We start from the raw sequence: 15,968 nt of genomic DNA on the forward strand, positions 1-15,968 counted from the left end.
AATTTTGTTAGAAATAGTTACCGAGTGGCTTCTTTCTCTAGCGGCCTCTAAAAAAGCGTTCCACGGGTTCTAAACAGCTCACTGGTGCTTTTTTGCTTGTTTGCATTTTAATTTCGGTGTGGGACATCGTCAAACGAAGCCTCTTTTGTTCCCTGCATTCATCTCTGTTTGCAAACAGAGGAGTTTGGTAGCGAGCTTGGATTTATCAAGGAAGAGCTGGCAACGTTGTACTAATTGGAGTCTGTGTATGATATAAAAACCTGGATGACCGTTGGCAGTTTTCACTATTTGTTGATATGCCAGCCAGCCCTGTGATGTTTGATCAGCGTTTCTCTTCTCTCAGGGCTGTGTACAATGGCTCATAGGCGCTGGCTGGGTGAGCAGTTAATTTCTCCAGCAGTTAATTTCTCCAGCTTCCTGGTTTCTGTCAACAGCCGCCTGGCCGAGGAATATGGTGGGGGGATCGATTTGAGTAGGTTAAACGGCAGCCTCATTTGACTCGAAGATGTGGATGCGTCAAGGTATAATTAACTTCTTAGAAAGGACAGGGACGTGACCCGCCCCCGGTTCTGAGAGGCGGGCTTTGAACACGGAAAAGCCAAAGACCTTTTGGGAACACACAAGAGAGGCAGCAGAAATGCCTTCTGCTGCAGTGTTTTGAAGGGTGGATCTTTTTGAGTTACTTTTTAGGATGTTTTTGCACAGAGGGGAAGAAACAGCCGGAAAGCATTTTCAAAGCAAGTACCAAAGGCAGCGTTCAGCTGGGAAGTGGAATACGTCTTTTCCAACTTGCCTGCAGGATGCTGCTACTCTTTAAACCAGTGATAGCGAACCTTTTTGAGACCGAGTGCCCAAATGGCAACCCAAAACCCATTTATTTATCGCAAAGTGCCAACACAGCAATTTAACCTGAATACTGAGGTTTTAGTTTAGAAAAAACAGTTGACTCCAAGGCATGCGTTACTCGGGAGTAAGCTTGGTGGTAGTCGGTGGCTTTGCTTTGAAGCAACCCTAGGAGGTTTTACTCAGAAGCAAGCTCCATTGCCAGCAACCGAGCTTACTCCAAGGTAAAGGATCCCGCTTTAGTTCTTCGCATGAAAATCAGTGGAGTTTAACAGTGCTTAACAGGGCTACCTACATTGCTTCCCCAAAATTAGGTTTTAGGTGTAATGCTAATAATCGAGCCTAGTGGCCCAGGCCAGCCTAGATGTGTGGGGGGGGGGGCGACTCTGTGCGTGCCCACAGAGAAAGCTCTGAGTGCCACCTCTGGCACCCGTGCCATAGGTTCGCCACCACTGCTTTAACCCTTCCTCAAAATCCACCCTTGCCCAAAAGCCGAAGTACCGATTTAACTCCCTAATTGGTTGTTGTGGTCTACCAGACCACGGCCACACACCCCAGAAAGCCCACAACAACCGGTTGAATCCAGCTGCAAAAGCCTTTGACAATAACTCCCTAATCCTCACCCGCTTCATTAGGTTGACCTCTCTAACTCCCCCCCCACACACACACACACACACTCTCTCTTATGGGTTGTCCGTATAGTATCGGATTGTAATCTCCTTGGGGCAGGGACCTGTCTCTTTTCATTTAGCCAATTCCATGAGCTGGGGTTGAACTGATAGAAAAATAACACACTCTGAAAATCCCACAAAGAGAGATTAAGAGAGATTAAGCTCTTCCTCCTGACTCGGGAGGCTATTATCTCTGTAGCAGTCAAACAACATGAACGACTCCGTACCATCTTGCTATTGTGACGGTAACCCCTGACATTGCATTGATAGCTTGATATTTGTCATAGGCCTCCGGGTGGAAGTGCACGCTACATTTAGTTGCCTGATCGTTTTAAATGACTTTCCTTTCTTCTTCAAAATTTAGCCTCTGGGACTGCTTTTGGAGAGGGAAAAAAATGCTGCCGGGGGGGGGTGCGGGGGGAGGACTAGGGGAAGGAACTCTTTAACCCTTCCTACCCTGGTGTTTTCCATCTCAAGAAAGCCATCCCCACTAGCTTTTATGCCTGCTGGGAAAAACTGTATGGATACCCCTATTTCTTGCCTAGTAAGGTTCAAAATCGTTCGGCAGGAAAATGGCAGGGGGTGAAAAGTACTCCAATCCTTCTAGAGCCGTGGTGGCGAACCTCTGGCACTCCAGATGTTATGGACTACAATTCCAATTGGCCATGCTGGCAGGGGCTGATGGGAATTGTAGTCCAATTGTAGTCCATAACATCTGGAGTACCAAAGGTTCGCCACCACGGCTCTAGAGCTACATTTGACAATGGTGAAAAAAAGAATCTTTTAAAATGATCACGGAAACAAATGTGATCAGTTGGATGCAGGCTGAATGTTGCTCCGGCAGAACAGGAATTCCCCGCCTTCCGTGAAAAGACAGAAGGAGGGTCTCTAGCAGGAAAAGAGAACGAGTGGAAATGGCCAGTTGGCGTCTGGAGCTGACCCTGTGTGTAGCTCGGCTCTCACGCGAATCTGAATATTTTTCTTTTGGTTTCGGATAAGCTATCAGCTGCAGAATGGTTGGCCTTTACAACTGTTTTTATTCTCGAACCACCAGGTATTGCATTTCGCTGCCTGTTACAGAATTTTAGGATATGAATTGAGGAATTTCGGCCAATTTGGCATTTGGTTCTTTTTTCGCTGCCCGAAAAGCTGTGTGCTTACAAGGAGCTAGAATCGATGACTTGGGTTGGAGCAAATCCTGGAGATTTGTAAGTAGAGGCTGAGAAAGGCAGGGTTTGCTGAGGGGACTGACCTTTGTGGGGTGGAATGCTGTGGTGTCCATCCTCCAAAGGAGCCATTTTCTCTAAGGCAGGGGTCTGCAACCTGCAGCTCTCCAGATGTTCATGGACTACAAATCCCATCAGCCTGTGCCAGCATGGGCAATTTGTAGTCCATGAACATCTGGAGAGCCTCAGGTTGCAGACCCCTGCTCTAGGGCCGTGGTGGCGAGCCTTTGGCACTCCAGATGTTATGGACTACAATTCCCATCAGCCCCTGCCAAAGGTTCGCCACCATGGCTCTAGGGCAGGGTTCTTCAAACTATGGCCCTCCAGATGTTCAGGAACTACAATTCCCATCAGCCCTGCTACTTGGCCATGTTGGCAGAGGCTGATGGGAACTGTAGTTCCTGAACATCTGGAGGGCCATAGTTTGAAGACCTCTGCTCTAGGGGAACTGATCTGTGTTGTCCCAAGATCATTTGTAATTCCAGGAGAGCTCCATGCTCCACCTGTAGGTTGGAAACCCCATAAGGGGCATGGAAGACATGTTGAAAGATTCATAAAAAGGAGTTATTGATTCCATTTGCACCTGTTTCAGAAGAGTTTGGACCAGAACAGAAAAGCACATAGGAATGCTTCAAGAACTGGTGGAAATGCCTGTCTGGTCTGGTTTGTTGTGAGTTCAGAGTCAGGTTGGCAGCTTTGGGTTGGGAAATTCCTCAAGATTTTGGGGTTGGTGTCTGAGTAGGGTGAAGTTTGGGGAGGAGAAAGACTTCAGAGGGATACAATGCCATAGAGTCTACCTGTCAAAGTTGCCTTTTTCCAGCGTGGTGTAGTGGTTAAGAGCAAGTGGATTCTAATCTGGAGAACCGGGTTTGATTCCCCACTCCCTTACCTGAATGGCAGAGGCTTATCTGGTGAACCAGATGTGTTTCCACACTCCTACATTCCTGCTGGGTGACCTTGGGCTAGTCACAGTTCTCTCTGAACTCTCTCAGCCCCACCTATCTTACAAGGTGTCTGTTGTGGGGACAGGAAGGGAAAGGAGCTTGTAAGCAACCTTGTGTCTCCTTACAGGAGAGAAAGGTGGGAGATAAATCCAAACTCTTCTTCTTTTTCTTCTTCCCTGAGAGAACTGATCTCTGTTGCTTGGAGATCAATTGTAATACTGGGGCCCACCTAAAGGCTGGCTTCCATGAACCATCTCCTGTGCCTCCCTCTAATTCGGCCCTGTGCAATGAACTGGGGACTCCCCGGTCAGCACCCTTGGCTCTTAATTGCTGTGGTGCATCGGTTCGTGCAATTGGCCAGGCATCCTTCTGCGTGCACACATTGAGACGTGCCAGCTACCTTTTGGGCTGGGTCCAATCAGTGTTCCAGTACACACAGGAAGAGGGATGCCTCCCCTGCCTGCATATACATCAATAGCTGAATAGGCCCTGCTGCCTTACTCAGCTCTCACCAAAGCTGCATGAAACAAACTCAAGCACACCAATCAACGTGCTGGAGCTTTTCCAAACGTCCTCAAATAACCCCGAGTTGCAATTCCAGATCTCCAGCTACTCCCTGGAGGTTGGCAAGCCTAGTTCAGGACACCAGTCACACTCGTCTTCCTACTTCAAGAGATCGTCTAATCCTGGGAACCGGGGAGCCTGGGAGAGGCAAAGACTGAGCAGATACAGCCGCTATAGCTCCTGCTTGCTTGTTTGTGCAAATAGCTGCAAGGGGACTGAATAAAAGATTGCAGCAGCAACCCCAGCAATTACGGCAGCTCTTCTGTTCCCAGAATTGATCCCATGATTCATTGCCAGCAGGAGCTGACCCACTGTGAGCGACCTTTTTCAGGGGGGTGGGATCAGTTGTTCTGGTGTCTGCTTCAGATACAAATCCCTTTGTGTTTGGCTGGACTATAGCCCGTCTCAGAACAAGACATTAGCAGGGTTGTATATTTCAGAACAAGTTGTTAGTAGGGTTGTATATTTCTCTGCCACAGAACTCAACCTGCCGGACCTTCTTTGTTGTAGAATGCTCCTCCGCCTGGGTCCTAGTGCCTACGACACAGTTTGCGAAAGGCAGGTATTGGATAATAGTCGTGCAATGAACTATAAGTGCTCTTGTACCAAAGTGCCGTGTTCAGTAATACACAAAATAATGGTTTTGACAAAGGCAGGGCGTAAAAATGGATGATAATTCTCATTGTATTGTCGAAGGCTTTCACGGCCGGAATCACTGGGGTGCTGTGTGGTTTCCGGGCTGTATGGCCGTGTTCTAGCAGCATTCTCTCCTGACATTTCGCCTGCATCTGTGGCTGGCATCAGATCCTCTGAAGATGCCAGCCACAGATGCAAGCGAAACGTCAGGAGAGAATGCTGCTAGAACACAGCCATACAGCCCGGAAACCACACAGCACCCCGATAATTCTCATATTTGTTTGGGACTATGTTCTAATGTAGACGCATGCAATTTTCTCAATTGCTGCCCCTCAACTGACTGTACTAACATGGTTTTCTGAGACAGAGGCCCTTTCGGCACAAGCCAGTAAACCCGGGTGAAAAGTGGGTAACATGAACCCGTCCTTGGGTCAGCCAGCCATGCAAATGCGGCGCGTTTGATGGAGGTGTGTGCCATTTGGGGCTCCTCCCTCCCTCCGAAGCGCAGGGACCACCCCCAAGGCCATGTTATGACCTGTTCCCCCCCCCCCATCTGGCCATGCAGGTGGGAGCCAGGGGCTCTGATTCTCTAGTCTGATCGCTCGGCCGCGGCTGTGAGGCACGTTAAAATAAAAGAAGAGCTGAAAATGTGATTCTCAAAAAACTGCTCTGTGGCCAGTAGTGCAGGGGGGGAGGGGGTTAGACCAGTGTTAGGGGCGGGAACCATACGAAGTTCCTTCCCAATATGGGTTTTATCCTGCCCTTCCCCCGCGTTTATTGGTGTGGAAAGGGCCAGAGTATAGCAGACCTAGAAGATTTTATGAATGCCATAGAGAGTCACATGACCTGCTGCAGCCTATGGGTTCAAAGAGGTTTTGTCTTGTGACCAGAGCTTGGTTATGGGGCACAGGTGGAAGTTTTGCCTGAGGCCCCAGGTGTAAGATCACTTCTGTGCTAAGTTGCCCCCTTCCAGTTAGGAGCTGGAGATGTCCTAGAATTACAAGTAATCTCTGGACTATAGAGAACACTTCCCCTGGCAAAAATGGCAGCCTAGAAGGGGAACTTTATGGCTTTATAGCCAACTAGAGGTCCCACCCCTCCCAACGCCCCACTGTCCTCAAACATGGCCCACAGGTCTCCAGGAACTTCTCAACCCAGAATTGGCAACCCTATTTTTGTGACAGTTTTCGGTTTTAGTTCTAAAGACACCTCCCAAGCAGAAATGCCATTTTTTAAAAAAAAATTGCATTGTTTTGGGGATTTTAAAATGGGCTTCTCACATCTGCGGGAATTTAACATGGAGATCTATGCTACATATTTAAGCTACCTTAATTTTCATTCTCTTTTTCTTTGATGAACTTCCTGAGAGCTGTAATTCCATAAACAGCAGCTACAGATTCGCTTACCAAGAATCCACCTGCCTGACAATTAAGATTTCTTCCACAAATGCCTCATGCTGCTAACCACTGCACCCCACGGTCTTTCAACATGCGCTTTAATAATCCCTTTTTATGTTCTAGGAAAATGAACTGAAAGATGCTTCGCCTGGCAAGATTTAGTTGAGCCTCCAATATGCCAGCGTATCCCACAAGGCATTGCAATATGACCAGGTAACCTCTCGATGGGCAGAGAAAACCATTCTGACATTCTCTGAGACCCAGTGTGGTGAAGTAGGTGGAATCTAATCTGGAGAACCGGGTTTGCTTCCCCACTCCTCCACATGGAGCCTGCTGGGTGACCTTGGCCTAGTCTCTCAGAACTCTCTCAGTTTCACCTACCTCACAGAGTTTTTGCTGTGGGGAGAGGAAGGGGAGGAGTTTGTAAGCCGTTTAGAGACTCCTTGTGGGGTATAAAGCCAAATCCTTCTTTTTCTTCTTCCTCTTGTTGTCTCTATGCCCTAGAGCAAGCAAGGTATCTATCTAGTGCATTTGCGGTGGAAAAGTGCTGTAACCTAAGCAAGGTGGCCTAAAGTTGGCTTACTTACCTAGGATGAACTGTTGTCTGTTTGCCTAGGGCCCCTTCCGCACATGCAAAATAATGCATTTTCAAACCACTTTCACAACTGTTTGCAAATGGGTTTTGCCATTCCGCACAGCTTCAAAGAACACTGAAAGCAGTTTCAAAGTGCATTATTCTGCATGTGCGGAATGAGCCTAGGGCATTTTTATCCTGCAACATCCATTGTCTTCCTTCCCTATTTCACCCTTGACACAACCTGCTGGGGTAGGTTAGTGTGAGAGCATTAACAGAGAAGAAGAGTTTTGGATTTGTATCCTCCTTTTCTCATCCATAAGGAGTCTCAAAGTGGCTTACAAACTCCTTTCCCTTCCTCTCCCCACAACAGACACCTTGCAAGGCAGGTGGGGCTGAGAGAGTTTGGAGAGAACTTTGACTGGCCCGCGCAGGCTCTACGTGGAAGAGTGGGGAATCAAGCCCCGTTCTCCAGATTAGAGTCCGCTGCTCTTAACCACTACACCACACTGGGCATTAGTTTTCTGTTGGCAAGGATTTCTTAACATATGTATTTGTTGTTTTAAAATATTCTTGTCCCAACATAGGTTAATATGTGTTTAAGGTCAAAGCTGAGATGGCTTTGCAGAATTCACAGGCCCCTGTAACAAGATTGGGGCTTCATTAGAGCATATCAAGAAGATCTGAGAATAAAGGGAGGTGTTTGATAATGCAAGTTAACAGTCCCCTTTCTCAACCAGATTTCATAAACTGCTCACTGATAGCTGTGATTAAAAGAGGAAAATTCATTATCGGATCTCTTAATTACATGTACTCTGAAGGGTGTTCTCTGAACTCTCTTTTTCTCTTGTCTAAGTCAGGCTGGAAATAATTGGTGTTCAGATAAAGGCGGAGGGATGGTAATCCCCGCGGAATATCTTTTTTCTAGCCCCATGTGAACTCTAGAAAGTTTTCACATATAAACGGGAAAACTTTTAATACAGTACAGAAAATGATATCTAGGGTGAAATAAAACGAAATCGGTGGAAACCATCAGGTTTTTAAAAAATCAATTTGAATTAGTTATAATATATGTAACATAAATTGATTTCCATTGTTCATTTATCAATCAGTTTTGGACTAAAGAAGATAAAAAATTAGAGTGTGTGTGTGTGTGTTTGTGTGACAATATGTCTGTGTACATTGCCGTCAAGTTGCAACCAACTTTTGGTGATCCCAGCAAGGTGTTTTCAAGGCAAGTGAGAAGCAGAGGTGGTTTGCCACAGCTGTCCTCTGCAGAGCCATCCTTGGTGATCTCTTTTCCAAGAGGCATCCCTACTTAGCTTCCTCTGCAGAGCCATCCTTGGGGGTCTGCAATCCAAGACTTATGGAGACCCCAGCAAGGCAGTGAGAAACAGAGGTGGTTTGCCACTGCCTTCCTCTGCAGAGCCATCCTTGGTGATCTCTTTTCCAAGAAGCATCCCTACGTAGCTTCCTCTGCAGAGCCATCCTTGGGGGTCTGCAATCCAAGACTTATGGAGACTCCAGCAAGGCAAGTGAGAAACAGGTGGTTTGCCACAGCTGTCCTCTGCAGAGCCATCCTTAGTGATTTCTTTTCCAAGAAGCATCCCTACTTAGCTTCCTCTGCAGAGCCATCCTTGGTGAACTCTTTTCCAAGAAGCATCCCTACTTAGCTTCCTCAGAGCCATCCTTGGTGGTCTGCAATCCAAGACTTATGGAGACCCCAGCAAGGCAAGTGAGAAACAGAGGTGGTTTGCCACTGCATTCCAGTGTGGAGCCATCCTTGATGGTCTCCCTTCCAAGAAGCATTCCAACTTAGCTTCCAAGATTTGACAAGATTGGACTATACCATGCCATTTTCTTTATCTATTTGAATTTTTCTCATCAAAATTAAGACATGTCAATGTTATTTTTGCATTAGCGGTATTTAACTCACGTAGAAAACCCCAACAGATCGGCAACCACAATGGTGGTGACAAAGAGGAAGTGAGCCGAAACCAATAGTAACAGCAGCAACCAAACTCTAGAAAAAAACAAAAATGGCCGCATCAGCTCCTACCAGGGTGGCGAGGCAATCAGTAGGAGGGCTCCAGGCAGGGTTGCGGGGGGGGGGGGGCACACAATGCCAGCTGTGATCCCGTGTCTCTTCTGATGAAAAAAAAGGAAGTTATAAAGATGGCTGTAGGAATTGCTGGAAACTTATGGTAAAACCATAGAGTTTCTGCCAGTTCCTAGAGCTATTTTATGTAACGTCTGGTTTTTACCAGGAGTGACGATTCACCCCATTTGTCACTGTAGTTTTTTTAAAATTTCCCACTACTGCTTAGCACAGTGGGGGGCACAAGGACCAGAGACCAGGGAGTGGGGCATCTCCCCTTCCGTACTAGGAGTTTTGGGATTCCAGCTGCTCCCTACTAGAAGCAATAGGCTCAGTTGATAACCTGTCTTTAAAAGCACCGGGGTACACCTGTGTTCTATCAGGATGTTTTCTGAAATGACACCAAAGCATCTTTTTTAGCGTCTCACTGTTTATGCAAACATTATAATGACTGTTTTCAAGAGCACGGGAATTCAGGCACATTTTCAAAGGCCCGTGGACTTCAAAAGGAATCTTGTCTGCTTGTGTGTATCAGGAAAAAAGACACAGCCTGCTTTCCAATCTGTTGACCTACAAGGCAACTCACCAAATCCTCATCCTCCTTTTAGAAGGCAGGGAGGGAGGTCTACATTCACACCAATTCTCTCTTAGGTTTCCTGGCCAAATATAATTGAGTCTGGCTACAATCCCCAGGCGGAATCCAGATACTCTTTGCAGGAGGGATAAATGAAAGCAACACTTGGCCTCAGGAGAAAGGATGGTTTTGAATTTCTCCTCACCGCCGTTGCAGCTTCGGCATCCCCATTTCAGTTCAAGCTTCCTCTCTGCGGGAGCCAAAGCTGTGATTCTTTAATTTGTCAGGCTGTTTCCTCTTACCCCGCACTGAATCTTCCGTGTAAAATATAAAGATTTTTCAACAGCCTTTGTGAAGTAGCATGTATTGAAACTGTAATTGCTGCACACTGTATGTGTAACTTGCATATCAAATAAGAACATAAGAACTAGCCTGCTAGATCAGACCAGAGTCCATCTAGTCCAGCACTCTGCTACTCGCAGTGGCCCACCAGGTGCCTTTGGGAGCTCACATGCAGGAGGTGAAAGCAATGGCCTTCTGCTGCTGCTGCTCCTGAGCACCTGGTCTGCTAAGGCATTTGCAATCTGAGATCAAGGAGGATCAAGATTGGTAGCCATAGATCGACTTCTCCTCCATAAATCTGTCCAAACCCTTTTTAAAGCTATCCAGGTTAGCGGCCGTCACCACCTCCTGTGGCAGCATATTCCAAACACCAATCACACATTGCGTGAAGAAGTGTTTCTTTTTATTAGTCCTAATTCTTCCCCCCAGCATTTTCAATGAATGCCCCCTGGTTCTAGTATTTGGAGAAAGAGTATTGGTTCTAGTATTGTGAGAAATCATGCACAATGAAATATACAGTCTACAAACTTGACATTTATAAACAGCAGTTAACAAAAATATTAAACAGCAGTTAACAAAAATATCAAATGGCTGCTATAGGAGGTACTGACAAGTGTTAAACGAAGACCAAATAGGGAACATTTGCTCATCCCTATGGGAGAACCAACAGCCAGCGTGGATGTAGTGGCTAAGAGCAGCAGACTCTAATCTGGTGAGCTAGGTTTGATTCCCCGCTCCTCCACATGATGCCTACTGGATCATCTTGGGCCAGTCTCAGAGCTCTCTCGGCCCACGTGGAGACAGGCAGTGGCAAACCACCTCTGAACGTCTCTTGCCTTGAAAACCCTTTGAAGTCGCCATAAGTTAGCTGTGATTGATGGCGCATACACGTACACACGCGTGGGAGACTTGGCTATTTTTAGATCTTGACTGAGCCTTTCATTACTGGCACAGCAAAGATACGAGAAATGTAACTTGGCGTAGAAACCGTAGGTGGTGAAGGTGGCGATGTCACATGGCTTATGCTTAGCACTGTTAAATTCCCTTTTCTAGATACAGCCATTGAATGTTATTCTTTTTTTTCTCTTTCAAAAGACACACTTCTTTTTCATTTCTCTTCCATTTCTGTTGGCCAAGAAATTAGTGCATCCTTTTGTAAGTTCAGTTCAGTTCTTCAGTTTAATGTGACCATCACGGGGGGGACTCGAACAGAAGGGAAGACGCTGCTTGCCTCTGTGCATCCGCAGAGTGGAATTCAGAAATTTTGCAGAACCTCCTTTCCTACCCCAGTCTTCAAATTTCTCTTTGATTAAAACCGAATTCGGGGGAAACCGACTCCAAATTCCTCAACAGTTGAAGACAAATGGATTGTTGGATTTCAGGGAGAAATTGGCTACATGGGAGTTAAGAAAATTTCTCAACAGTACTACTTAAGATCGTACTTGTGGGTGCATAAAAAGAAACTTCTGCAACCAAGATAGCATACGTTAAGTGACCAAAAAAAACCCTCCCCCGAATTATGGGAATTATGCAGTTCAAGCAGCTGGGCCTAATTTCTCATTTGTACATAACTTATTCAACTGTGGAGCAGGGAGATCAACAGCACACTGGCGGCTCGGGCTTTGGAGTTTGAGTGTCTGGAATTACCTTAGGGTTTGCCTAAGGTGACCAGACGTCCCGCTTTTGGCGGGACAGTCCCGCCTTAAACCAATTTGTCCCACGTCCCGCGGGTTTGTTGAACTGTCCCGATTTTTGGAAAGCTGCCGCACTGCCTTCTGGGGCGCTCCCCTTTTCCTGCCCTGTCACAGGATGGGAAACAGGGGAGCACCCCAGAAGGCAGTGCGGCAGCCTCCTGCGCACGTGGCCGCAGGATTGCACTGCCTTTGGGGCGCTTCCCGGTTTCCTGCCCTGTCACAGGGCAGGAAACAGAGGAGCGCCCCAGAAGGCAGTGCGAAACCGGGGAGCGCCCCAAAAGGCAGTGCGCTCCTGCAGCTGCGTGCAGGGGTCCTGGTTTACAAAGGAGACAATCTGGTCACATTAGGTTTGCCCCAATGTGTAATGAGACTGGTGAAGCCAGAAAGTTGCATTTCCTTCTTATTTAATTTTTCAGGCCCCTTGTTCAGCATCATATACCACAGTTTTCCTGTGTTCCTAAGAATCTGAAATATAGCCCTAGTCATTATTACTGATGGCACTGACAGAGTCCACTAGTTATTGGTGATATTCAGACAGTGCCATTAAGTCTAATAACCATGTGACACCTTTCCTTCTCTGTGCAGAGTAAGACCATGCGCATGTCCATTCCTCCACCAAGCACATAAGGCCCTCAGGTGCATGAGAGACCAAACTGTCCCAAAGATTTCTGGATGATAATTAAATCCTTTCTGGAAATTCATTCTGGGAAGTATTAAAACCAAAGAACTCCTGCCTGGGTATACGATCTCTTGGAAGGATATGCTTTATCTGGTGGCTTCTCTTGTGTCGTTGTTTAGGTGAAAGCAGACTATGATCAGCTTAAAAGAGCCCTCGCGACAGTGACCAAAGGACGCAATTTGGCTGTGAAGCGGAAACACCAGCTCCAAGCCAAACTGGAGAACTTAGAGCAGGTCCTGAAGGTAGGTTGAGATGAGTGGGCGGAAAATATGAACACGTGATACAAATGATATGAATGCTTTTTTGTGGTTACAGTATTCATTATGGGGATGTATGAAATCTGCCGAGTGCTCTAGTTTAGGGGTCCCCAAACTTTTTGAGTCAGTGGACACCTTTGGATATCTGATACCAGGCAGTGGATATAACCAGAAATGTATTGTTGAAGGCTTTCACAGCCAGATTCAACTGGTTCTGGTGGGTTTTCTGGGCTGTGTGGCCGTGGTCTGGTAGATCTTGCTCCTAACAGTGTGTAACAGACTTCCCTCTGTGATATACCTCTGAAGATGCCAGCCACAGATGCAGGTGAAATGTTAGGAACAAGGTCCACCAGACCACGGTCACACAGCCTGGATAACCCACCATAAGGAGGAGGAGGAGGAGGAGGAGGATTTTGGATTTATATCCCCCTTTCTCTCCTATAGGAGACTCAAAGGGACTTACAATCTCCTTGCCCTTCCCCCCTCACAACAAACACCCTGTGAGGTAGGTGGGGCCAGTGGTGGAATCAAAACATTTTAATAACAGGTTCCGATGGTGGTGGGATTCAAACAGTGGCGTCGTCTCATACACGCACTTCCAGTCCCTATTGGGCAGGGAGGTTGCTTTAGTAACCCCTTCTTGGCACTCAGAAAAAATTAGTAACCACTTCTAGAGAAGTGGTGAGAACTGGTTGGATCCCACCTCTGGGTGGGGCTGAGAGAGGTCCGAGAAGCTGTGACTAGCCCAAGGTCACCCAGCTGGCGTGTGTGGGAGTGCACAGGCTAATCTGAATTCCCCAGATAAGCCTCCACAACTCAAGCGGCAGAGCTGGGAATCAAACCCGGTTCCTCCAGATCAGAGTGCACCTGCTCTTAGCCACTGCTCTTAGCCACTACGCCACTGCTGCTCCATAGCCAGAAATGGCTGCTCTAGGAGGTACCGACAGGGAATGAGGTTATTAATAACTCTGATAGTAGCTTTTCACGCATTGCAAGCAGAAGTTCTGTTTAACAGGATGCTTTTTAAGAGGACTTATTGTTTCAAAATATTTTCTTGCAAATGTACAAGTATATGCATTAGCTAAAAAGCACTTTTGATCGTATCCGTGAGATGTCCTGTGGCCAAGTCGTTTCTGACTCATGACAAGTAGTTTCCGACTCACGGCGACCCTATGACTCAGTGGCCTCCAAAACATCCTATCATTAACAACCGAAATCAGATCTTGCAAGCTAAGGGCTGCGACTTCCTTTATAGAGTCAACCCATCTCCTGTGGAGTCTTCCTCTTTTCCTGCTGCATCCAATTTTTCTTAGCATTATTGTCTTTTCCAGCAGCTCTTTGTTGGGATAAGTGATCCTGGTAGTTGGAGATTATCCCTTATCGTAGTTAGCAGAGCGGCACGGGTGGCTAGAACACAGCAGAAGCCCTTACCTCGTGTGTGTGCGTGTGTGATGGATCCCAATGTGCGGCAAGCTTGCACAAAAGAAAGTCGGAGTCAGTTGTAGTTTCTAGTCTAATAAAAAGAGTATTTATTAGTGAACTCCATTCTGGATAGAAAGGTAGGTAGAGAGAGTCACTATGCTATCCTAATCTAGCTGGATGGAGATGGATGCAAGGAGCATCCATCCTCTCTCTAGGCATGGTAGGAAAAAGAAGTGAGAAGGGGTCGAGGAAGAAGCCGGGAGAAAGAAAGTCCCTGAGAGTATCAGTCTAACATCAACGGGATAGAACCAGCATGATAGAGTAAAGGTGTCAAATCCGTAGGTCCGATCTAGCCACTAGCTCTCTAGTAAAACTCCCTCTGTAGGTTGAGGCAGGAAACAGCATAACAGTGTTAAGTCCTTCACTTCCAACACTCTTGACTTCTCCTGATGTGACCAAAGTATGATAGCTTCAGCTTAGCCATTTTAGCTTCTAGGGACAGTTCAGGCTTGATTTGATCTAGAACCCACTTTTTTGGGTTTTGTATTTTTTGGGGGAGGGGTGATCTATGGTATCCATGACACTCTCCCCAACCCCACACTTCAAAGGAGTCTACTTTCGTCTTGTCAGCTCTCTTCACTGTCCAACTTTCACACCTTTTAAAAGCCATCTATGCTCCCTTGGCAGTAATCTGCCCAATTGCCAGTGCGGAACTACCGCGATAAACAGTCCAGACAGCAATCTCAAAGTGATGTTCAAGATGCTTTTTCTGCAACATCTTAGCAATACACAAGAGCATTTATGGAAATCTCCACGTTCAAAGGAAGTCAACTTCTGGATCCCGTTGCCAGGAGGCAACATCAGGGTAAGATCTCAGCCTCTGTGCTCTATTGCTGGACTTCCAGAGGAAGGGGTTGGCCAGTATATGAGGCAGGTTGCTGAACTCAGTGGACCACTGGTCTGACCCAGAGGGCTCTTCTGATGTTCTTATGAAGGTGTGATTGGTGTTTGGAATATGCTGCCACAGGAGGTGGTGATGGCCACTAACCTGGATAGCTTTAAAAAGGGCTTGGACAGATTTATGGAGGAGAAGTCGATCTATGGCTACCAATCTTGATCCTCTTTGATCTGAGATTGCAAGTGCCTTAGCAGACCAGGTGCTCGGGAGCAACAGTCGCAGAAGGCCATTGCTTTCACATCCTGCATGTGAGCTCCCAAGGGCACCTGGTGGGCCACTGCGAGTAGCAGAGAGCTGGACTAGATGGACTTTGGTCTGATCCAGCAGGCTAATTCTTATGTTCTTATGTTCTTAAGGCTTTGGCCTCTATGTCCTGCAGTTAAACCTCCAGAGAAACTGATTGGCCACTGCTTGAGACAGGATGCTGGACTAGATGGTTCACTTGGTTGATCCAGCAGGGCTCTTCTGTGGTTCTTATGAAGGCCTTGACCTCTACGTCCTGCAGTTAAACCTCCAGAGAAACTGATTGGCCACTGCCTGAGGCAGGATGCTGGATTAGATGATCCAGCAGGGTTCTTCTGATGTTCTTTTGAAGGCCTTGGCCTGATCCAGCAGGGTTCTCCTGATGTTCTTCTGGACCACCTGAGGAACTGGTTGGCCACTGTGTGAGATGGGATGCTAGAGAAGATAATCCCCTGGTCTGACCATGCATCCGTAAAACACCTTGATACAGCTTGACCTACGGCGGCTTCAGCAGCCCAGCACTGTCTTGCAGATTGATGTTTTGGTGCCACAGAAGGGAGAAGATGCAAGCGAGCGGAAGGAGAACAGACAGCTGTGACCAATTACTCCAATTCCTGCATTAATAATCAGGCATTCTTCAAGTCAGACCAGAATTGAAGAGGTGCGGAACACAGCGTGGAACAATCCTGGAACCATAAAGGAACAGGAGGCCTGCGCACATAGCCCTGTATAACTTCTTATAACCTCACCAGAAAAGCATTGGCATTTTTATTTTTGCCGGTTTTCCGTTTCCGAAATGGATTGACAAGGGGGAAAAAAGCAGGCCTTACTTCTACATGGAATAGG

At 46.9% G+C, this 15,968-nt stretch overlaps 1 protein-coding gene across 17 annotated transcripts in view; it reads left to right on the forward strand.

Moving 5' to 3' along the window:
- The window catches only part of RIMBP2 (RIMS binding protein 2), a 223,087-nt gene that overhangs the window by 114,845 nt on the left and 92,274 nt on the right, over positions 1–15,968 (forward strand). For all 17 annotated transcript variants that reach the window (XM_048514169.1, XM_048514168.1, XM_048514171.1 and 14 more), the window contains exons 3-4: positions 6,405–6,494; positions 12,362–12,484. The gene's annotated coding sequence lies outside the window, so the exon portion shown is untranslated. The remainder of the gene's footprint in view (positions 1–6,404; positions 6,495–12,361; positions 12,485–15,968) is intronic.

The sequence above is a fragment of the Sphaerodactylus townsendi genome, linkage group LG13 (genome assembly GCF_021028975.2).
Source record: "Sphaerodactylus townsendi isolate TG3544 linkage group LG13, MPM_Stown_v2.3, whole genome shotgun sequence".
Lineage (NCBI taxonomy): Eukaryota > Metazoa > Chordata > Lepidosauria > Squamata > Sphaerodactylidae > Sphaerodactylus > Sphaerodactylus townsendi.